We start from the raw sequence: 23,803 nt of genomic DNA, 5'->3' as shown, positions 1-23,803 counted from the left end.
TCAGCTCAGGTCATGATCTCAGAGTCCTGGGATTCAGCCCCGCATCGGGCTCCCTGCTTCTCCCTCTTCCTATGCCTGCTGCTCCCCCTGCTTGTGCGCTCTCTCTCTCTCTGTTAAATAAATAAAATCTTTAAAAAAAAAAAAAGTTTTCAGGAAAAGACAAAAATCACAAATAACCAATATCAAGGCATGAAAGGGAAAACCTCACTTATATAGATTCTACCGATATTAAAAAGGATAAAAAAGAGTATTGTGATCACTTCTATGTCAATAAATTTGACAAAGTCGATGAAATGGACAAATTCCTTGAAAAACACACCTTACCAAAGTGATTCAAGATTCTCCTCCATCATGGCTAATATTCATCTTGAAGAGATTTGATTGTTATCCAAAAGCAAGTCAGAAGACTCAGGATAATTATTAGGTTTAGTAATGACATTTTGTCTCAAAATGGTATGATGCCTATTAAATAATTATATTGAATTTCTTATGACATTCAAAAGTGATTACTAATCTCCAATTGAAAACAAATTCTTTCAAACATTTTGAACAATAGCATCATCCAAGGAAGAACGTGGCTTTTCAATACAATTAGTTTAAGGGGCATGGCATTATTATGCATAGATTTTATCACAATTACTCATAATTTTAAGGTCATAAAACGTATGACATTTTCTTTGCATTTGTGCATGGAACAGTCAACTTCAACCTGCAGATACTTTCTATGGTATTCTTTTTTTTTTTTTTATATTTTATTTATTTGACAGAGACATAGTGAGAGAGGGAACACAAGCAGGGGGAGTGGGAGAGGGAGAAGCAGGCTTCCCGCTGAGCAGGGAGCCCGATGAGGGGCTCGATCCCAGGACCCCAGGATCATGACCCGAGCCACAGGCGGATGCTTAACGACTGAGCCACCCAGGCACCCCTCTATGGTACTTAAAAAAAAAAGTCCTCTTTCCTTTTGTCCTGTAACCTTAAACTTCTTTCTCTGCTTTCCCTCATACCATCGGAGCTGGAGAATTCATGGTAACACACTTATTCATTGATACAAAGGATGTACATCCATGGACTGTGTGTTTTTCATTGCCATCCTAGTAATTAAAAAAAAAAAAAAAGAATGCCTTTATGGAGCATGCCACCTTCTGCTTACCATAGTCTTCACCACTTGTTCTTATCTTACAATCCAGTGTTTTACATATGTTAGTTTACTGTCTGGTGTCTGTAGGTATTTGAATTTAAATATGTTTCTTCCCTCCCCACCATGTTAAAACTGATCCTTCAGGGCTTGCTAATCAGCACCTAATTGTCAAATAAGATAGAATTTGCTAATTTATGCTCAAGGATATCTTTATAGCATCTAGCACTGTTGATCATTCCTATCCATCTTTTTGAAACAGTCCAATCTTTTTTTTTTTTTTTTGAGAGAGAGAGCACGTGCCCATGCACATGTGAGCAGGAGGGAAGGGGCACAACGAGATGGAGAGAATATTAATCAGACTCCACACTGAGCACCAGGCCCTACTCAGGGCTCCATCTCATGACCCTGAGACCATGACCTGAGTCGAAATTAAGTCAGTCGCTTAACCGACTGAGCCACCCAGGGACCTCTAAAACAGTCTGATCTTGCGTGTGTGGTGAATGTGTGTATGTGTGTTTATGTGTATACATGTGTGTTTTCCAATAGAAATCTCTTGATTTGCTTTATTCTTTTTCTTGGACTGCTGTAACAAAGTATCGAAAACTAGGTAGCTTAAAACAACAGAAATTTATTCTCATAGTTCTGGAGGCTAGAAGTATGAAATCAAGGAGCTGGCAGGACCCTCTCTGATAGCCCCAGAGAAAAATCCGCCCTTGTGTCTTCTAGCTTCTGATATTTGCTTTCAACCTTTGGGATTCCATGACATGTAGATACCTCATGTCCAGTCACACACCTGTCTTTTCCCTGTGTGTCTTCAAATCATCTTCTGTCTGTGTATGTTTGTATCTAAATTTCCCCTTTTAATAAGGACATCAGTCATATTGGAGTAGGGCCCACCCTAATAGCATCATCTTAACCTGGTTAAATCTGTAAAGACCCATTTCCAAATAAAGTCTCATTCTGAGGTACAAGGAAGTAGGACTTTAACATATCTTTTAACAGGAACACAATTCAACTCATAACACCTTCCGTCTCTTTGATACTCCTTGGTTTCATTCTCTGCTTGCCTTTTCTCCTGCTATTCTATGAAAGCATTCTCAAAGGATTGGTCCTTGGCCCTCTGTTCTGATTTTCTATACTCTGTCTTGGCAATAGTGTGATTTCAAATATTTCCACTGTGCTCACACTTTCTAAGTCTCCATTTCTAGACTGTCTTTTGAACTTTAGTTTTATATTTCAAGTTGCCTGCTGGAATTCTCCATTTGAATACCCTGGAGGCATCATGGACCAAATATATTCTAAATCTAAATATAATTTTTTCCTTGGATTACTATTATAAATTTGAAATTCTACAAGTAACATAGTAGGAAACCCCCTTCCTTTTTACTCCAAATCTAGAGAATTTCTTGGACTTTAAACTTCTACATATCTAGGAGTTGCTATAAGCTCAGTTTCCAGAGTACATTATCTGGTTCACATTCTAGCTCTACTAATTGCTAGGTGAGTGCTTCATGTTCTCAAGTGTAAAATAGAGTAAATTTATATACCTGATAGGGTTGCCTTGTGGAAATAATAAGATGATGTATTAGTGCTCTTAGTATAGTGCCTGGAACAATAAATGATTGTTGTGGCTGAAATAACTGTTAATAGTAAGAATAATTACTATATGTCACTATATTTCCATTCTCACTTTCTCTGCAGACTTCATTGTTATTCACTTGCAATTTATAGCTAACTTCTCCCCTTACCTCCAATCTCTCCACATTCTAATCCAGTCTGCAGATATCTCCCAGATTTATCATCCTGTTCCATAGCTCTGTTCATTCCCCAGGGCACCATCCTTCATTGACTCACCATTGTCTACAAAATAAAAGTAAAACTTCCTAGATTGAAATAAAAGGGCCTCTGGCCCCAAACCACCTTTTCAACCTCATTTTCCATAACTCACCTTCATATATCAAATACTTCAACGAAACTGAGCTATTTGACATTCTTCACACATGCTGCATATTTTGGCACCTGGGCTCTTGTTTATGTGGCTCACCTGCCTCAAACTCAATCTCATTTAAATCGTGACCAGGCTTGCAGGCCCAGGTGGAACACCTTCTCCTGCAAAAAGCCTTTCTTAATCATTCCAGCTAGAAGTAATCTTACTCTACTTTAAAATTGAGTAGTGTGTTTCATTTATGTATTCACTTCCCAAATATTTATTGAATACTGATATATTTATATATCAGGCACTAAAGTAGAGACTGGAAAACAAAGATAAAGATAATAGACATAGCTCCTATGCTCATAAAGCTTGTGATCAGAGAGACATGTTAATATGTTTAAAAATGAGAATACAATTTTAATCTGTGACAACTACTATGAGGTATCATTTATTTTTATTGTATTAATTCATGTATTTATCTTACTTCCCTAAACTAGACTGTAATTCACTTGAAGACAGGCCACACATATTAACTATATATTTTGCTATCAAAACCAATGGACACTTGCAGCAATATCTGCATCTACCCATTTTCTACAACTAACTTTCATATGTCAAATTCTTTAACCAAACTAAACTAGTTGACATCTCCATACATGCTGCATATTTTGGCACCCGTGTGCCCTGTTTATTCCCCTTCATACATGGTTGAATTTTTCCCTCAAACATGGTTGAATTTCTTACCTAAGGATAAGAAGGAGTGACTGCCACCTTAGATAGTATGTAGAAAGTTTCAAGATATGATAATATTCACCTTAATAATAACTATCTAGAGAGCTACAAAATGCTAGAGCTTTAAAAGCATATCTGAGAGCAGAGGACACAAAATGTTTAAATGAACTAAAATCTAAATAGCAACAATTCATTTCTAGGAGGAAAGGACTTCCAACTGAAAGAGAACCCCCTGGAGGAGCATAGGCCTTCTTCAAGTGCAAGACAGCAGCTGACTGAAAGCTGGGGCAAGGCATGATAGCTGAGAGGAAACTTCTTAGAACCTCCAGGTTTTTACTGAGTGTGATCCAGTGCTTTCCAAACACTGGAGATTGGTCAAGAGGACGGAGAGAAATCCCACTGAGGCACTCTAGGCCTTCACCAAGGGTACTGAAAGATCCTCCAAAGGTTGGGGCAAGGGATAAGATAAAGAGAAATTTTCCCAGGCACAGAAATCTGGGAGTGGGACTGCAAAGAAAAGAGTAGTAACTCCCCAGTAATCTCAAAACAGTTGAAACAAATAGTGAACTGCATCTGTTTAAAGCTGCAACAAAACCTAGATACAGTTCCCCTAATGTTTAGATTGATTAACGCTCCATCTCTCCAACACTATCATCTGACAGAAGAAGAGATATGCCATCTACTAGGGGTGAATATTGTTTATTTCAATCTCTACGGTCTGTGTCTATATAATGTATAGCATATAAACCCCAAATTATGAAACACATAAAGAAATAAGGAAATGTGACTGACAGTTAAAAGAGGAAACACTCAATAGAAGCAGGTCCAGAAATGGCCTAGATTACCACACAAGAGCTTTATAATCACTATGATTAATATGTTAAAGGATCTCGTGATGATAAATATGTTAAAGGGTTTAATGTTGACAGATAGAGCAGACTATACATAGATTTAAAAAGATTCAGTGAATTGGTAGATAGACCAATAGAAATTATCCAAACTGAAAACATAGAGACACTGCTTTAGTTTGCTAGGGTTAGCATAACAAAGTTCCACTGACTGGGAGGCTTAAACAACTGAAATTTATTTTCTCACAGTTCTAGAGGCTAGAAGTCTGAGATCAAGGTGTCAGGTTGGTTTCTTCTGAGGCCTCTCTCCTTGGCTTGTAGATGATTATTTTCTCCCTGATTCTTCACATGATCTTCCCTCTGTACACATCTATGAGCAAATTTCCTCTTCTCATAAAGACATCAGTCATAATGGATTAGGGCCTATCCTAATGACTCATTTTAATACAATTATCTCTTTAAGACCTATCACAAATACAGTCTCATTCTGAGGTACTGGGGTTAGGACTGCAACATATGAATTTTAGAGGAACATAATTCAGCCTATAACAGACATGTGGGAAAAATATCCAATGGTCTAATAGACATGTAATTACAATTTTAGAAGGAATAGAGACATATAGCAATGCACAAGAATATTTAAAGAGATTATAGAGGAGAATTTTCCACAATTAATGAAAGACATCAATATAAAGATCCAAGTGTAGAGAATCCCCTTGATGGATAAGTATACCCAGACACATCATAGTCAAACTGTTAAAAACAAAAAAATAAAGAGAAAATTTTAAAAACATCCACAGGGTGGGAGGAGATACATTACATGAAGTGGAACAGTTTTAAGGGTGAAAAATGATGGCTAAATTCTTATCATAATGGAAGATCAAGAGATAATGAAACAATATTATTAAAGGGCTGAACGGGGCAGGGGGGGGCTATCAAAATTATCTTTCAGAACTGAAGATGAAACAAAACCTCTATTAGACACCAAAAGATGAAGAATTTGTTTCTAGAAACCTGCACTATATGAAATGCTAAAATAAATTTTTCAGGCTGAATGAAGTGATAGCAAATGGAGCCCCAGATCTGCCGAAATCAATGAAAAGCATCAGAAATAGTATGTGGTTAGGTCTAAAAGGCTACTGGCCATTAAAGTAAAAATGATAACAATGCATTGTGAGGTTTATAACACATGTGGAAATAAGCACAGAAAGAGTTATCTAACATCAAGGTGGTTAATGCCTTCAATGCCCAACCATTGTAGTTTCTATAAGAAAGATGTTATTGCAAACTTTAGAGTACCACTAAGTATATATCAAGAAAGAATTTCTTCTTCCAAATTAACCAAGAAGAAAAGAAATACTCATCTTTCACTGCTTTATTTCCTTTTTAAAAATATCTCTCCTTTCTCAAGTTCTCTATGTAATGATATAATCATATATAGTACATATTAGAAAATATATATATACAGACACATATATTCTATGAGTGTATACCAACCAATACTGGTTAAAATTCTCTGGTCAATAGGAATTTGAGAAAAAGTATGGAGGCAATGTCAACACCAGCTAAAGAGTAGAATTTGAGCACACAGTTTTCTATAGAAGTCTTCTGTGGAAGCCCTAAATTTCTTTCGATCAATTATCTCTCCCTGAGCCATGGGCTTTGCCTTGTCTTGGCACAGCAGAGGCCTCATCATCCTTCCTCTTACACTGGGCACTGATTATCAAACATCCTCTGTTGTGCTGCTTGAACTATCATCCAATTCCCCTGCAGTCAATCTCAAGTAAAACTGAAAGGCTATGTTAAAAGAGCACCAACCTTCAAAGTTGCATGTGGAAAATATTCATTTTCGCACTCTGTGATTGAAGTCAGAGATGTCTTACTGTCAGAATTCTCAAATGTCACTCCTTCTGTAAGAGAGTAGAGGCCATAGGAAGTGTGTGAAACTTTCCTTTCAAAAGAACTCCGAGTGAATACTTAGTGGCAACAGAAGGTGCCAGGGTGAAAAATGAAAGCTGCAGGGCCTTGTGAAAAAACAGAGCTCAAGGATTTGGTTCTGATGATGATGATATCACTGTATAATGTGGCATTAATTTCCCCATCCCCATTTCAAAATTGGAGGTTGAAATGATGACCTGGCTAGGGGGTCACCTGTTGAAAGACTTGACTGGTAAGTGCTATGAATTAGAGATGACGACTGGCACTGGTACCCAGGAGATTTGACTCCTCGTCTCAGTTCTTTCCTGATCGGTCCCTATGCCCATAGGTATTTTACATCTCTGAGGTTCCATTCCCTTGTCACAAAATGTGTTGGAATTGATGAGGGTCGAGATTCTTTTCAAGGCTGAAATTTTATGAGTGAATGTCCTGAATTTTCTTCTTGTAGACTTACTTTTACATAGCAAAAAATGACTTACAGTCAAAATCAACCTTGAAAATTCCACGTTGGAGACTAATTTAACATCTACCATTTTTATATAATCTCAATACAGGTTTCTCTTCGATGGTAGATTTTTTTATTTTTTATTTTGTTCATGGCTAAACACAAGTAGGTAGTTGGCTTGTGTTTAAGTGGCCTTGTGTTAAAAATACTAATCTTTATACACTTTGTCTAGAAATGTCATTTTTTTATTGTCTATTGTGCAGATTTGGACTATATAAAATAATATTCAGGTGTCCGCTTTATTTAAATTAAAATTCAGTGCACAAATAACAAATTCTTTTTTTTAAGATTTTATATATTTATTTGACAAAGAGAGAGAGACAGCAAGAGAGGGAGAGGCAGGCTTCCTGCTGAGCAGGGAGCCCGATGCGGGGCTCGATCCCAGGATCCGGGGATCACGACCCGAGCCAAAGGCAGACACAACCGACTGAGCCACCCCGGTGCCCCTTGAATAACAAAATCTTAAACCTGGTTCTTCCTTAAGCTTTTCAATTCAGCATACAACAGTTACTATTCTATTTATAGGTGTAACAAATTTTAGCAATTACCTTTAAGGAGGTCTTTGATTACCATGTGATCCCATTTACAAATTTAGTTAATGAAACAACTTCAAACTTTTAAATTACATGTATAAATTTAATAAGTTTGATTCCCTTTTAATTACTTCAATTGTTTGGTGAGCCTCAATAAGAAGTTAAATAATACTTATATATTTGATAAATAAAACCTACAAATATAACTATTTTTAAGTTCCCTTTTATGTTCCAATAATGTATATAATAAGCACAATAAGATTTCAGCTTAAAACATATGTCAATTAACTCCTTAATTTCACATCTTAAACTAGAATTGCAAAACTGTCCTGTTACTTTATTAGGTTAAAATCTTGTATACATTGTAAATACATGAAAAAGTCAAATATACTTAGTTTCCTTAACACAAAAAAATATTAATACTACAGCTGTATTCTCTTCAGTATTTTTTCTGTATTTCATTATAAATAAAACCAGGGTTAAAAATATTACCCATTAAGAAAAGAAATACATCATCTTATGCAATTTAGGGACTATCTTCTTAGCCAATTAAAATCAAATAATGAAAAAGATACTAAGAAATAGGGATATCCAAATGTGAAGACATGCAGGGTAATTTCTCCTGACCCCAGTTGCTGGATTCAGCCCATTTCTATACCACTATACCTTCAACACTGTAACTTAGAAAAGAAGATAATCCTAAATTTCACTTCCTTCAGTTTGAGACCTATTACTATCTAATTAACCTAATCATCTCATAGGAATCTGCTGTTCCATCCAGACTACCATAGTAACTTGGTTGAATTTGCACCTTTATGCCTCTTAAGATTTTGAAATGTTTTTCTATGTAGTTCCAAAAATACATTTGGAATGATGGAATCTTGCACAGAAATAGTCCTCCTGTCTGGTAGGACTACATAACTTTTTCAAGATATTATAAGCACTCCTGACTGACTCTGTGGGTCACACATCTTTACAGTCTTACCAAAGACAGGGAAGGCATTCTTACAATGAGAATTATATGAAACCAAGACTAAACAAAGACACATTCTTTCTTTTTTTAATAATCACTCTGGGTAATGGGGTGCACATCTATTGAAGGGATGAAAAACAAAATCACCTGCTTTATATTTTTGTTTTTATTTTCTCTTTGTGTCCTCACTTTCCTTACTCACATAAACTTGAATTGCCATAAGGTAAATGCACTTGCGATGCAACCCCTTTCTATTTTCTTAAATGTAGTGCTATAGTTCCCAAATGCCACCCTAGGAATGGTAGGGCTTTTGAAAAGGACATATCCCTAGGATCCTTCCCCACAGATTAAACTTTATAAGATCTCAGTTTGACCAAGGATTCTATGCATTTTTAAAAACTATGTAAGAACAATGAAGATATGAGTTTAGAATCTCCGGCCTATTGGGCCAGGATCCAGGAATTCTTAATACTCATGTTTGGCAACTACCTAAACATATGCCCTGAGCAGCTTGCTTGGTCTCTCTGAGGGGTAAAACATCTTCATGTTACACATGAGGAAAGTGAAGAAAAGGTGCCATTATGATCTAAGCCTAATTTCTTCTCCCAGTGTGTAAGCTGCAAGCTGATTGTCAGCAAGTATTTCAAGCAGAGAGGAATTAAAACCAAGGAATAAATACAGAAGTATGGGAAAAGCAGAAAGTATAATGAACGGCAAGGAAGTTGCTATCATTCCATGGTCAAAAACAGCACACTCCCTCCAGGAGTCTGAAGGTTGAAGTGAGGACTCTGGCAGTTATTTGGTATGTCTATTCTAACTGGAATCCAAGAACTGGGGGAAACATTCCCAGGGTGATATGTGGCCCCACTTGGCTAACTACAAAATAGAAACATGCCACACTCCATGTATTATCTAACTTCCCCTCTCTTGGTGACTATGGCATCTTAGGTCCTTAAGAATTAGAGCCCATATCTAGTAATTCCCCCAAAGATCTGAGTTTCCTTTTCCTAGTGCACAGTTACCTGGTCAAATAGATGTAAATCACTTGACAGAAGGTCTAGAGAGTAATATTTTCAGTATATACTATGGCAGGATCTCTTGGAGTAGGGGGTCTTTCTGCAAAAACCCAGGCTTCCTTCATTAAGAGGGTTCCAGATCTGCTAACCTATTCAGGTCTAGAAACAGGGTAACATGCCATTAGTCTCCGTTATGATAATTCAAGTAAAGTCTCTTATACCAAACCTAGATGTTTGACTGATTTTGTATGCAAATCAATACAATAGTCAGTTACCCATCTAATTCATGGTCAGCAGATATTTTTTCTATAATAAGCCAGGAAGTAATTATTTTAGACATTGCAGGCCAGATGATGTCTGTTGCCATTGTGGTGTGAAAGCAACCACGAAAAATGCACATGTGAAAGTGCATTTTGATTTATTAGCCACTACCTAAAATCCCTTTAAAAAACAGTCTAAAAGCCACTCCAGCCCTGCTGCCAGTTATTGTAACTGCAGTTTCTTTGCCACTGAAATCAGGGAGTTCCCTCAATGATGTCACTTCTCATAAAAATCACCCTCAGAGGTCAGCCACCACAAAGTGTTTAAAGGATCCTAGTAGTCCTGGCATTCAGGCTTTCTCAATAAATGAAGAATTGTCATGACTCTACCAGGGAACATGGAAGACAGTGAGCAAGGAAGTGGGTAGAATATGGCAAATTCACTACAGCATTCCTATCTTCTAATCTTTGGATTTCTTCTTGAACATTATTAGAGGGAAGTTCTGTCATCACAATCTCATTAAATATTTATCACTGTTGAGTCAATGTTTCAGTCAACCAGTCAAGCAATCTGTTGGAGCCCCTTGAATCTAATACATTGAATCCATTGTTGTGTTCTGTCTTCCTTGGTCTAACAGTCTCAGAATTCTGTCATATACATATTACCCAGGTTCTACCAATATAAATTAATGCAGTCTTGCAATTCCTTCAGGATATAGGCTATCCCCTTCTAGGCCAAACTTTGATCTTATAATCCTGGGCCTATAGAGATCTGACTCTAGTTTTGGGCATGAAGGCAGTGAGGGTGTATCTTGAAAATAACGGGCATCATCTTGCCAAGTAACTGCCTCAGGTGAGTTTATTTTAGGTAAAGCAAGGGAAGGCTGGTTTCCTCTTCCTTGGGCAACAAGAACTGCTTATTCTGGAAAAGGAAGCTCAGAGAGATTTGGAGTTTCAAAGCTTTCAGATTAATCTGAGTTAAGTCATAGATCTTCATTGCAATTTTCAGACTTCTAGTCCTTGTTAACCAATGCTCTGACATTTATATAAAAGACACGCTGAAGTTGTGAATTCAACTTATATTATTATTCTACAGCTAATAGGATCAAATTTTGGGTTTGATTTTCAATGGCTTAATTCTGTGACCTCGTAAGAGTCTCCATTAGGGCCATCACAGAACTTCTCTGTTTATATTTTGAGCTAAGACTTTAAAGCCAGGAGATTACCATTTTCTTTCTTTAAGTATAGTCAGAAGCTACCTAACTGCCCCTCAGTCCTTGTAATCATGCCCACCATGAAGCAGTTACTTGGCATCCACAAGCCCAGCATTAATAAGCGTATCATTCCAGGAGATGAGAGGCAATAATTTCAGTTACTGTGTTGTCCTTTTACAGTATGGATTACACATTTCCCATTTTCTACTAGTAATATATATATAGGCCTGATCAGATTACATAACCAATTCCAGATGTTTGTTTGTTTCTGGGAACATTATTGGTATAATATTGCATCAATTAGTGTCCAGTAAGGAAAACGGGAACCACTTTAGACATTGTAAGAAGAGAGAAGTTTAATACAAAGAACTGGAGGTGAGGAGCTAGAAAAGCAATAGAGGAAAGAAAGGAGGGCCAGAGGAGCAAAGGAGTTGTTATTGCTTGAAGTTCAAAGAGCTGTTCCTTATCTGCCTATAATCGCTGCACTCATGATCCTGATAGTGTGTTCACAGCCACACCACTGCTGCTAAGAGAGACTGCACCACATGATCCTGCTGAACCTGACACCTATGCTGCTGCCTGTGGTCACACTCATTTGCTCACTGCTTCTGGTTTACTGCCAGAGGCGCTGAAATAAGAAGGAAGGAAGGAAAGGAGGGAGGGAAGGAGGGAGGAAGGGATGGAGGGAGGAAGAAAGGAAGGAAGGAAGGAAGGAAGGAAGGAAGGAAGGAAGGAAGGAAGGAAGGAAAAACCCCCTCTCTTTTGCAAGCATCTTCTAATCTCCAAGTGGTACCTTAAAACAGTTTTCTGGATTCCAGTCCCAGGGACAGAAAGGGAAGCGGCAAAGTTATGCATGAAGCCAAGTCTGTTATCACAGACAACATCTAGAATTACAAAGTATCTTTGGAAATTGTAGGGACTATTTATTTCTGTTTGCATAAGAGCTTGTATTTTATTTTTTAATTTTTTTAAAGATTTTATTTATTTATTTGACAGAGAGAGACACAGTGAGAGAGGGAACACAAGCAGGGGGAGTGGCAGAGGGAGAAGCAGGCTTCCCGCAGAGCAGGGAGCCCGATGTGGGGCTTGATCCCAGGACCCTGGAATCACGACCTGAGCCGAAGGCAGATGCTTAACGACTGAGCCACCCAGGTGTCCCAAGCTTGTATTGTTTTACAGGTGTAACTATCACTGGATTCCATTGTCCCAACATTTTTGCTTTCAACATATTACCGGTGATTTTTGTTTTATATGTGGGAAATAAACATTTTGTTATTTCATTTTTGTGGTAACTGAAGAAATGAATTCATTATACATATTCTAGTTGGCTTTGTGGAATTCATTTTCCTATTGTAACCAATCACTACAAATCTTCAAATGACAGACTCTTTCACCATTTCAATCCCCTGAGTCATTTATTATGGCTGCAAATGAATAAATTGCTTGGGGCCCAGTTCTGCTGGTGTTATGTTGAGAGATTTAGACTAGTCAATGTAAATCCCCTGCATTTTGACAAAAAAAAAAAAAAAAAAAAAAAAAGAATAGGACGAAGGAAGGAAAGAAAGAGAGAAAGGGATTTTGTTTTCTTTTGGCTCTTTTGCACTGTTAATCAAAACTAGTTAAAATTCAGTGAATTACAAAAAATAGTACCAAGTTGCTCTTTCATAATGGAGATTATGTAGCTGCCTATACAGAGGGATTTAAGCATGTGTGGCCCAAGAATGCAATATTGAATTACTCAGATTGAAATCCTTACTTTACTCTGAATTCATTACTATGGGCAAGTAAATTTTCTACTTTCTAGAGGATTCTACAAAGTGTAGAGTATGTTCTTTGATCCCCCAAATCTATAATTAATTGAGGAGGAAAAATGTACAAAAAGAGGTAACAATAATAAAATATAAAAATAGGTGATATTTCATAAGAGCTGTATGAGGACTTAATGTCAATACCATTCACTTTTGCTTCTCCATTACTATCCATGGAGCAACCCACTTTTGTAGGTATTACCCCTGAAGCCCTGAGATAATATTGAGCAGAAAGAAACCCAGGTAGTATAGAGTACAGAGGTTATTTTATTGAATGCATGTTGTGTTTCTCCTGGCCCTACTCAAAAAGTAAACTTTCCCCCAGATTTATAAAATGATGCTTTTTCCATATTTTGTCTCTGAACTTTACCTTCAACTGGGGCTCTGCCAGCCCCTCAGTTATCCACTGTGTTAGTTTGCTAGGGCTGCCGTAATAAAGTACAAAAAAATGGGTGGCTTAAAACAACAGAAATTTATTCTCTCACAGTTTGGAAGATAGAAGTGTGAAATCAAGGTGTCAGCTGGAACATGCTGTCTTATGATGGTAATAGGCAAGAATTCTTCCTTGTCTCCCCTAGCTTCTGGTCTTTGCTGGCCACTCTTGCTATTATTTGCTTGTAGATACATGATTTCAATTACATGGACTATCTTCTCCCAGGTGTCTTCACTTTGGATTATTCTTCTATGTAAGAATGTCCAAATTTCTGTCTCTATGTTCAAATTTCCCCTTTTTATAAAGACACTAGTCATATTGGATTAGGCCCAACCTAACGAACTAATTTTCACTTGTCTACTTCTATAAAGAACCTATTTCCAAATAAAGTCACATTTTGAGATAATGGGGGTTAGGACTTTGACATATCATTTTGAAAGGACTATAGTTCAACCCATAACATCCATCTTCCAAACTCAGTGTTCAGAACTATAATTTTCTCATGGTCTTTGGCATATTTGATTTATGGTACTACCAGTTAGGCTAAAAATATTCTAGATTCCTCCAGGTACTACTTTCTTGGCATTTGCTCTGGAACTAAAATTCAAGATGTCCTTACCCCAGAACCAGCATGTATTTGTAAAAATACTAAGTTATGTAAATGATACATAACAAATAAGAGATAAAAGTAGTGTATTTAACTGTACTTTATATAATAATGTTTTAACAATAAATCATCTTTAAAGCGCCTAAGCAAAACAAAAATAAAAAAATCTAAGCAAAAAGTCAAATTGCAAAAAAAATTTTTTGAGATAGTGTCCATCATAAAATTATGCACATAAAAAAATAGAACTGTTACAGAGAAAGCATGACTGATCATGGAGGACTGTGGCTAGAACACAAAGAAGAACCTAAGCAGATTTTAAAATCTTCTTTCTACTCTTTAAGCTGGATGTTTAGCAAAATTTACTCAAATTCTGATCATTCCTTTTGTAATCACTCATCCATCAAGTGAATGTTATTGATATTAGGTAGAAAGAAAGTAAAAAATTTAGTGAAATGAGCCCTCTCTCCCATCAGTCCCACCTGCCCTAGCTGCCTCAATTACTAGCAACCACCACAGCTTACAAAAGCATCTATGAAAAGGAGCTCCACCTACTTTTAGTACACAGTCTCTTCCACTGAGCAATGACAAGTAGGAAAGGTGAAGTAGAATACATTTATAAACATAAATGTAACCATATTATTGAACAAACAGAATTTGTAATCATTAGCAACTTTATTTTTCACCCTCACTTTGTCTTTAAATTTGCTCAGTGTGTTTGCTTCTTCTCCTGCCCTTCTATGAAAATTTACACAGGCACCATGACTTTTCTGTTTATTCTGGGTTAATTAAAAAACAAAAACAAAAACCAGTGATCACTCAGTTACAAAAGCAATTTTCATTCAGAAATTAGAATATATATCCTCTTATAATAAGAAAATAATCACATTTGGTGAAAGTTAAGTCTTTCTCCTCCTCCAGGTTGTCTTTAATGGGTAGAAACACCTTTAGTAAGGGGTGTTGTGGGGGATGGAGAGGAGGTAGGAGGGAAGATAACAGATAAGAAAATTCTTACTTTACTAATAAATTTGGGAGCCTTCACATTTAAAGTTTAAAACTGTCTTTTTCTCTTATAAGGTGCTTATGTGGGCTCTTCATAGAAACTCCCCTCTTCCCACCACTGGCCCCTCTCACCTGCAGATAGATCTCTCCATGCTGGAAATGCCCTCTTATCCAGCCTGTCTTTTGTAGTTTCCTCCTCAATCTTTGGGAGTGTGGTGATCCCTATAGCTTCTATCAATTGAGCAGCACTTGCTGCTCTATATGGTGTTTGGTCAAGACTTAAGAATACCCATGCTAGTTCTTCCACAATTGTAAATTACCTCTGATCTATAGGAAAAATCGCATAACGTCTACAGCAGACTAGGAGGGCAGGCTTTCCTATGCCATCGTCTGTCTCTGACCCCTCATTTAGCAGCAGCCATCCCATTTCTTGACCTTTAGATTTCTCAGGGGCAAGTCTGACAGCAGTCCTCACCAATCCTAAGCATAGAATACATACCAAACTCCCTGAAATGGTCTCACTGAAGCATCTCCCAACTGAGTTGAATTCAGAGTCATTTCACCCAGTCTCTCTCATTGGTACAAGTGGGACTCATCACAGACAGTAACTCACGTCACACATAATTCTCTGTTCCAGGCACTTTCGGATCCTTGATACAGATAAGGATATTTAGGCTGATCTCATAGATTCACACAAATTTACTTTCAAAAATATGCATTTTTTTTTTTTACTATTTCACTTGGGGACTTGCTATGGATTTTCTTTGCTTCTTGGCTAAAACTTCCATCTTAATATCCAGTTATACTGCTGTAAGACTCTGCTACAGAAACTACACCAATGGGAAAAGAAGACACAGGGACAGCGGCCAAACGGTTCTTCAGCTTGTAGTCTTAGCATTTCCGTTTTCTGTACCATCCGCAACTTCTCCATGTGATTTGATGCTTTGTGGCGAACTCAAACTCCTTCCCAAATCCACCCCACCTATATCCCTTAAGGGAGAGCTCCCAAGAGCGCATGTCTCTTCTGACAGAGGGCGAGCCCAAAGATGGCGCCCGCCAGTCTCCCTGCCGGAGAGCGTGCCAGCTCTCTGCAAATGTGTGTCACACCAGATGCCTGCCCTTCGGCCTGATGCTCCAAGACAAGCAAATGGGCTTTTCCCGCACAAAGTCAAAGTTGTGGAGCTTTCCTCATCTGCTTCTGTGCCGAACCCTGAGGCAGGTGAGTCCTCCCGAGGAGCTTTTTTCTCACGTTGCTATAGCCTTGTGGGTCTCCTGTACGTGAGCCGCTTTGGTTTTCAGAGCTAGATGTTTTGGGTCGTCTCTCAGGTGCAGGTCTTTAAAGTCCGGGTGCCCAAAGTGGGGTTGTAAGGCTTTGCTTCTCAGGAAGAAGCTCGAAGTTCTGAGTTCCCTCCTGACTAGGCAGCCACCACCGGGGGTGTGTTTTATAGCCTCAGGCTGGTTTGTGTCCTTTCCTACACAATTTCTTGTGAGTCTTTTTCCCTTCTCTCATTAGTGGGAATCACTCAGCCAGGTTTTAGGGCGTGTTTTTTTTTTTTTTTTTTTCCCAGAGGAAGTTTTTCCTTATGGAGCTGTAGGTGCAGGGTATTCATGGAAGAGGAGAGCTCAGGATCCTATAACGTTGCCCTCTTAAACCGGAATCTATTAATAGTGATTTGAATGTGGACATGTGCCTTATAATATTATGTGTCTTAAAATAGCATGGAGAGGGAGTCCTTTAATAAAGGACGACAGGAAGGCCCCTTTCTCAATTGAGACGTTTATCACTCTTTCCTTGAATGATTCTATTATTATAATCACAAGAATTTAGTTTCTTTCCTTCTCCTTGTATTTCCTGTGTCTTAATTAATTTGTTTTTGACCAAATCAAGGCAGTGGGAATCATGAGCTGGCAGGAGTGATCTTCCTCAGGTGCAGACAATAATGGGATGCATTTTCTTTTCTTCTTTTTTTTTGTTAAGATTTTATTTGAGAGAGAGCAAGAGAGACAGAGAGCATGCATGAGCGGGGTGGGGGGGTGGGTAGAGGGAGAAGCTGACTCTCTGCTGAGCTGGGAGTCCAACGCAGGGCTTGATCCCAGGACCCTGGGATCATGACCTGAGCCGAAGGCAAACGCTTTAGCGACTGAGCCACCCGGGTGCCTGGGGTACGTTTTCTATAAAGAAGTTTAAAACAGTAATAAGACCAACTGAAAGTCAATCTGCTTTTTATTATTATCATACACCAATAATTCTAAACAGTGCTGTTACTAGTTGAATTGTATCCCCCCCTCAAAAAGGTACCTTGAAGTCCTAATCCCCAGTGCCTCAGAATGTGACTTTAATTGGAAATAAGATGTTTCAGGTGTAGTTAGTTAAGATTCGGTCATATTGGGCGCCTGGGTGGCTCAGTTGGTTAAGCGACTGCCTTCGGCTCAGGTCATGATCCTGGAGTCCCGGAATCGAGTCCCACATCGGGCTCCCTGCTCAGCAGGGAGTCTGCTTCTCCCTCTGACTCTCCCCCCTCTCACGTGCTCTCTCTCTCTCTCAAATAAATAAATAAAATCTTTAAAAAAAAAAAAAAGATTCGGTCATATTATGGTAAAGTGGCCCCAAATCCAATATGAGTGAGGTTCTTACAAGAGACAGAAAAACAGGGAAAATGCTATGTGTAGATGTAGGCAGAGATTGGAATAGTGTATTGGTAAGCCAAGGAACACCATGGAATGTATTTCTTCATTTAAAGTTGGGAGAGAAGCATGGAAGTGATTCTTCCTCAGAATACTCAGAAGGACCAATCCTACCAAAACCTTTATTTCAGATTTTAGCTTCCAAAACAGCGAGAAAATAAATTTCTGTTGTTTTAATCCACCCAATTTGTGGCATTTTATTATGATTGCACTAGGGAACTAATACAAATACTAATGATAAACTACTCTTTCTGTGTCTTAAAATCACTAATTAAGTTACTAACATAACAAAACAAAATAAGTATTAGTAAATACTTGCAAAATTCTTCAGCCAAATACATTTTATTTCCAGACCTAATAAAGTTCTCTACAGTAGTGCAATAGATTCTCCTTCTGACTGAAACTTCGCTTTGGACTTGGATAGAAAGGCCAAATGTAGGAGGAGGAACTTGATAAGCAGGACACAGTGAGTAGATAGTGGAAAGCCATGTCTGCCATGTGTTGGCAATGCTTAAAAAAAGTAAGCGTGTTGTCAGTATCTATTATAATATAAATGCTGGGGTAAAAATGCCCTGACATTTACACTATGAGGTTCTGCCCTCACTGACCACAACCATCATAAAAATACCTGTAGTTTGCCTTTGTTATCTAGATTTTGGTCTGCTTTATCCACTTCTGAACTCTTAACTTCCAGTCCTAGCTCCATATAATTTCCTGGATAAAATCAGTTTTTTGTTTTGCTTTGTTTGTTTGTTTGCCTTAATTTACCACCTCCATGTCTAAGAGTCTATGAATAGTCAGTCTGAAACACCATAGAAAAATGGTAGCATGACTCAAATGTAACATCAAGTCTTCTGAGAGCAGAGATAATGATTTCTCAAAAAAGATACCAAAATTGATAAATTGCTGATTTGCAAAACTAAGCAGACCACAAAAATGTAAATAAACAACTATTTATTTATTTATTCATTCATTCATTCTCTTTTATCCTAGGCGTCTATTTTGACCAGAGAATACTGTTTGCCCCATACTTCTCCCCACATTCAAAGTACCTTGGAAGGATATTATGCATTCCCAACCTGTCAGCTTTGGCTGAATTACAGAGTGCTCAATTATTCTCTAATTGAATAGCTGCCCAATGCAGGCCACGTAATGACTTCCTGATTATCTGCCTTTAAATGATGAATGAAATGAATATGTAACATTCTGTTCAAATATAGCATACTTAGCATGCCAAATGAAAACTGATTTTGTGCTCCTGTCTCTGAAAAACGTATATTTTATTGTAATTCAGTTCAATGGTTGTTCGGCTGCTTGTTTTCTAGTCATCAAGATAAACATTGAATGAGCTATCTAGGAGAATATTAGTCTTCATTTTTGCTTTCCAACAGATGCTAAAGGTGTTAAACATTGTTTAGATTATTTGGGTTCCTCTCTTTACATCATCTCATTGGAAAAAAAATGAGGAAGGTCATATTTTTTACGAACAGTTCTTGTTGGCAATGTTCCAATACACACTGGCTAAAAAAAAATCTGTTATGAATGTGTTTCAAAGACAACACCATTAAAATATGAATAAATTATTTTTTGGCAAGAATGCTTTTTATAAAGCGGCAATTTATAGTATTAGCACCAAAAAAGAATACATGATTTGAAGTCTGATTGTATGCCTGGTCTGTAATAATAGTGGTTTGTACGACCATGATAGTTCTTTTTCCTTTTTACATGATTTTACCTTCAATACACTAATTTATAAAAACCAACTCAAGAAACTGTATGAGAACTCATTGAATGTAATAGTAACTTCTTTTTCTAAAGATATTTTATTTATTTGACAGAGAGAGACAGCAAGAGAGGGAACACAAGGAGGAGCCTGAGAGGGAGAAGCAGGCTTCCCTCTGAGCAGGGAGCCCAATGCGGGGCTCGATCCCAGGATCCTGGGATCATGACCTGAGCTGAAGGCAGTTGCTTAACAACTGAGCCATCCAGGCGTCCCTGTAATAGTAACTTTTTAAAAAAATTTGTCAGAGAGAGACCATGCACAAGCAGGGGAAGCAGCAGGCAGAGGGAGAAGCAAGCTCCCCACTGAGCAAGGAGCCTGATGCAGGACTCCATCCCAGGACCCTGGGATCATGACCTGATCCGAAGACAGACGCTTAACCTACTGAGCCACCCAGGTGTCCTGTAATAAGAGACAGCTTTTCCCACTCAGAAAAAAAACACTCAGGCAAGTAAGGAAAGAAAGAACTATGGAGAGAGGGAAGGAAGGAAGGAAGGGTGGGAGGAAGAATTTTGTTACTTCTTCTAATATGTGGTTAATAATTGCACAGTTAAATTGGTGCTTACATGGCATTCCTAGGAATGGTTTTGTGTGGTATATATCCTGGATCAGGTTTCAATAAAATGCTCTTGAGATAAGGAAGAGAACATCCTCTAACACTTCTTGAAATTTTCCCTTAATTTAATTTTATTTTTTTAAAAGATTTATTTATTATTTGAGAGAGAGCATGCACATGGGTGCATGAGTGGGAGGAGGGGCAGAGGGAAAGGGAGAGAGAATCCTCAAGCAGACTCCCCGCTGAGTGTGGAGCCCGATTCCAGGGTCCTGAGTTCATGACCTGAGCTGAAATCAGGAGTCAGCCACTCAATAGACTGAACCACATAGGCGTCCCTCTAAATTTTATTTTTATAAGGGGAATTACTTAATTAAAACAGGAGAAAGAAACCTTTCACATATGTTTATTTCAAGATGTTAAGATAATTGATTTAGTACTCTCAGAATATGTTTCTTTGCCTTATCTCTCTTCTTTTTCGTGTTCTTTTGTTCTTTTTTTTCTATTTGTTCTCTTTTGTTTTTCATTATAAAACATGAACTGACAGCTCCGTGGATAAATCTAGCCCACAAATGCTTTTGGTTTGGTGCACTAGCATTTTATAAAACCTTTGAATTTATTTTCGGCATTTAACATGGGCAGGTTTCATATAAACACGTGGCTATCCAATTTCTCATTTAAAATTCATTTCTAGGAATACAGGCCAATAGGAGTTACCTCTTTAGATGAGCCATGCACTGTCTAGTTTGCCAAAATCCAGCCCATTTTCCCCATATACATGGTAAAACTGGCACTCATCGGCTTTTAAGTTTGCAATCTCTAGGACACATTTCAAATTCCATTGTTGGTCCTGCCATATCCACGAAAGGGTGTGCTCAGCATAGGGACACACAGGACCAGTCACTAATTTCAGAAAGCAACATTAGAACTTGTGCCAAAAATTATTTCTATATTAAGATGAGAAAGAAACTGTTTGCTAAGATATACTCATTGTCATGGTGCCCATTTTTATTGCACATATCAGATAGTGATGTGTCTTAAATAGCTCATGAGCTTTTTGGAGACTGGTAAGCTTTCCACATTATGGAGCAATTGACAGTTACACCAACTTTTTTGGTTGCTTTCAACATGGTATGATGTTATGGTTTAATTAAAAATAAGAATTATATGATAAACTTTTGGAAGTAGATAGTTGACCTTAGAAGATGCCTGTAAAGAAATAGAGGTAATAAATAACATTAATAGTATGAGTACAAGTAAACATGACAGAACTGTCTATACTCGTATTTCCAGTACAGTCTTCACCAGCCACATTATGAGCTAAAACCATATGATCTGATAAGGTCTGATAAGCTGTCCACTAAAAATGAATTTTTCAAAATAAAGGTGACATTTTAGCACTCAGCGTGAAAGTCACTGTTATTGTGCTATGAAGAAAACATTTTGAAAATAGATGCTTAAAAATCCTTTTATTCCATTCTGAAAACTATAGTGGGTCATCTGTAAGAAGAAAAATGTCTAGATTAATCTCTTTTACACACACATGTGCACATGTGCCCACGTACACACATAAAACTTAGCTGCAGAATCATTGAACTTGTCTTAAACATCTCCCAAATATGAAGATTCTGTGCATTTTTAAGTCATTTATAAAAATTTTGAAATGCATTCCTTCCTGAAAATTTGCAGTGCAATAGTAAAACCTTTCACTTAAATAGTAGGTTGGAATAAAAAGCTTTTGTGATTGAAAAATTATCCAGTGTTTTATTTCTTATATCTATTTATATTTTTATATTGTATATTTAAATCCATACATATAAAAATTATGTATTATATATAATACTATATATATTTACATGTATATATATTTGTAAAGTCTCTGCTAGCTATGACAGCCATGAAACCTAAGATTAAAATTAAAAAATCTTATAACCAGGTAGTTAAAGTGTTGTATTATAATTTTAATCTTCAAAACTAGAAATCAGCTGGATTGTCCCTTAAGAAAATTACTGCATTTCATTGGTTATAAAGTATGCATGTTAACATCTCTGAAATTAGAGGTGTACCTTACAATTGATGGGTAGCCTATGATAGTTAAGCTGGCAGTATTTTCTCTTTCTTAGTGACACATGAAATTATAGAACATCTTATATTTAATGGACGATAGCACTAATAATTATGCTAATGGTACTATATTTAATGGGAAAATAAATTCTGTATAATATATAAATATAATTTATGAAATACTTTGATTTCATCTTTCTAAAAGTGCACTTTATTTCATTATTTTATAGGTTTTATAATGTGTAAAATGCATTGCATAGTAAATATATATAATATATAATTGTTTACATAATGCATATTATAAAAATATTTATTAATGGGACATATAATCAGAAAAGTTTGGATATATAGTTCTGGCCAATGTACCACATTGTTTAATACTTTTTGTCTTTTGAAAATCTGGCCAGTTGAGAAAAAAAAGCTAAGAAAGGAAAGACTACACTTGGAGAAGGGGGTGGATTTATGTTGCCTTTATGGACTGCGGTTGCCTTTGTGGAAGAGAGCTTCAAAGATGAGAGCAATGTTCTATTTCTTAAGACAGTTGTAGTCATATGGATTTTCATTTTATTATTCAAACCATATGTATACATTACATATACTTGTAATGTATATTAAAATGTATATTTATTAATACAATATTATTTGACAGATATTGCAGTACACTTTTAACTGAAATACAGCATACTGTTTAAGATATAATTGTTGCTATATTGTTTCTATGGTTTGCTTATTGCCTAATAGTACTAAGCGCTGTTCTTTGGTATGAGAGACATAGGGGTGGAAAATCCACAATTCTCTTATCTAAGAGCTTACATTCTTGTGGGAGACATAAACAATGAAAATATAAATAAGATATTTTCATAATTGATAAAGGCTAAGAAGATAGAATCACGGTGGGGTGCCTGGGTGGCTCAGTCAATTAAATATCTGCCTTTGGCTCAAGTCATGATCTCAAGGTCCTGGGATCGAATCCTGCATTGGGCTCCCTGCTTGGTGGGGAGTCTGCTTCTCGTCTCCCTCTGCCACTTCCCTCTGCTTGTGTTCTCTCACTCTCTCTCATGCTCTCTCTCTCTCTCAAATCCTTTTTTTTTTTTTTTTTTTTTAAGAAAGAATCAGGGTATTGTGATAGAATTGATTGGATTTAGGCTTCAATACTAGTTAGGGTTGATAGTAGAAAACCTAAGGTTAGAGTGATTTCTAAAGTGAGACTGATTGGTTCTCCAAAATATTTTCCAAATCTATCCACTCCTCTTCCTCTCCCAAGCAGGATAATCTGTGTCTTTAAAGTCAAGAGCAGCCTTCTCCCTGGTAGCCCTGCTATCAGTACATCTGTATCTACCATCAGTCCTTCTCCACCCAGAGCCTTTGAGTCAGGAGGCTTCAGGTTTCATTGTCTTCAGACTCACAACCATGTGTCTTCTCAGCTGTGATTGGTGAGATTCAGGTTTAACAAAAATCAAAATGAATGAAGCCCATCCCATATACATTCTCACCACATAAAACAGAAAAGGACAATAAATTCCCTCAAGGAACCAGGAGTTCCCTTCAAAGACAATTCTTCATGACCTATTAAGAAGCAGCATCCTTTCTTGATTAAAATTCTTCACAGTGTAGGGATAGAGGGAACATACCTCAGGATCATAAAAGCTACGTACAAAAAGCACATAGCGAATATCATTTTCAGTGGGGAAAAACTGACAGCTTTTCCTTTAAGGTCAGGAACACGGCAGCATTGTCCACTCTCACCACTTTTGTTCAACATAGTACTAGAAGTTCTAGCCTTA

At 37.3% G+C, this 23,803-nt stretch overlaps 1 protein-coding gene across 1 annotated transcript in view; it reads left to right on the top strand.

Annotated features, from left to right (window-relative positions):
- The first annotated feature begins 16,064 nt into the window (after window positions 1-16,064).
- Window positions 16,065-23,803, top strand: part of TENM2 (teneurin transmembrane protein 2) — a 1,539,571-nt gene continuing 1,531,832 nt past the window's right edge. Inside the window, exon 1 of the mRNA XM_027606095.2 lies at window positions 16,065-16,156. The gene's annotated coding sequence lies outside the window, so the exon portion shown is untranslated. The remainder of the gene's footprint in view (window positions 16,157-23,803) is intronic.

Source organism: Zalophus californianus, chromosome 5, assembly GCF_009762305.2.
Source record: "Zalophus californianus isolate mZalCal1 chromosome 5, mZalCal1.pri.v2, whole genome shotgun sequence".
Taxonomy (NCBI): Eukaryota; Metazoa; Chordata; class Mammalia; order Carnivora; family Otariidae; genus Zalophus; species Zalophus californianus.
Note: the sequence above shows the minus strand (reverse complement) of the source record. Positions and strands in the feature narration are given on the sequence as shown.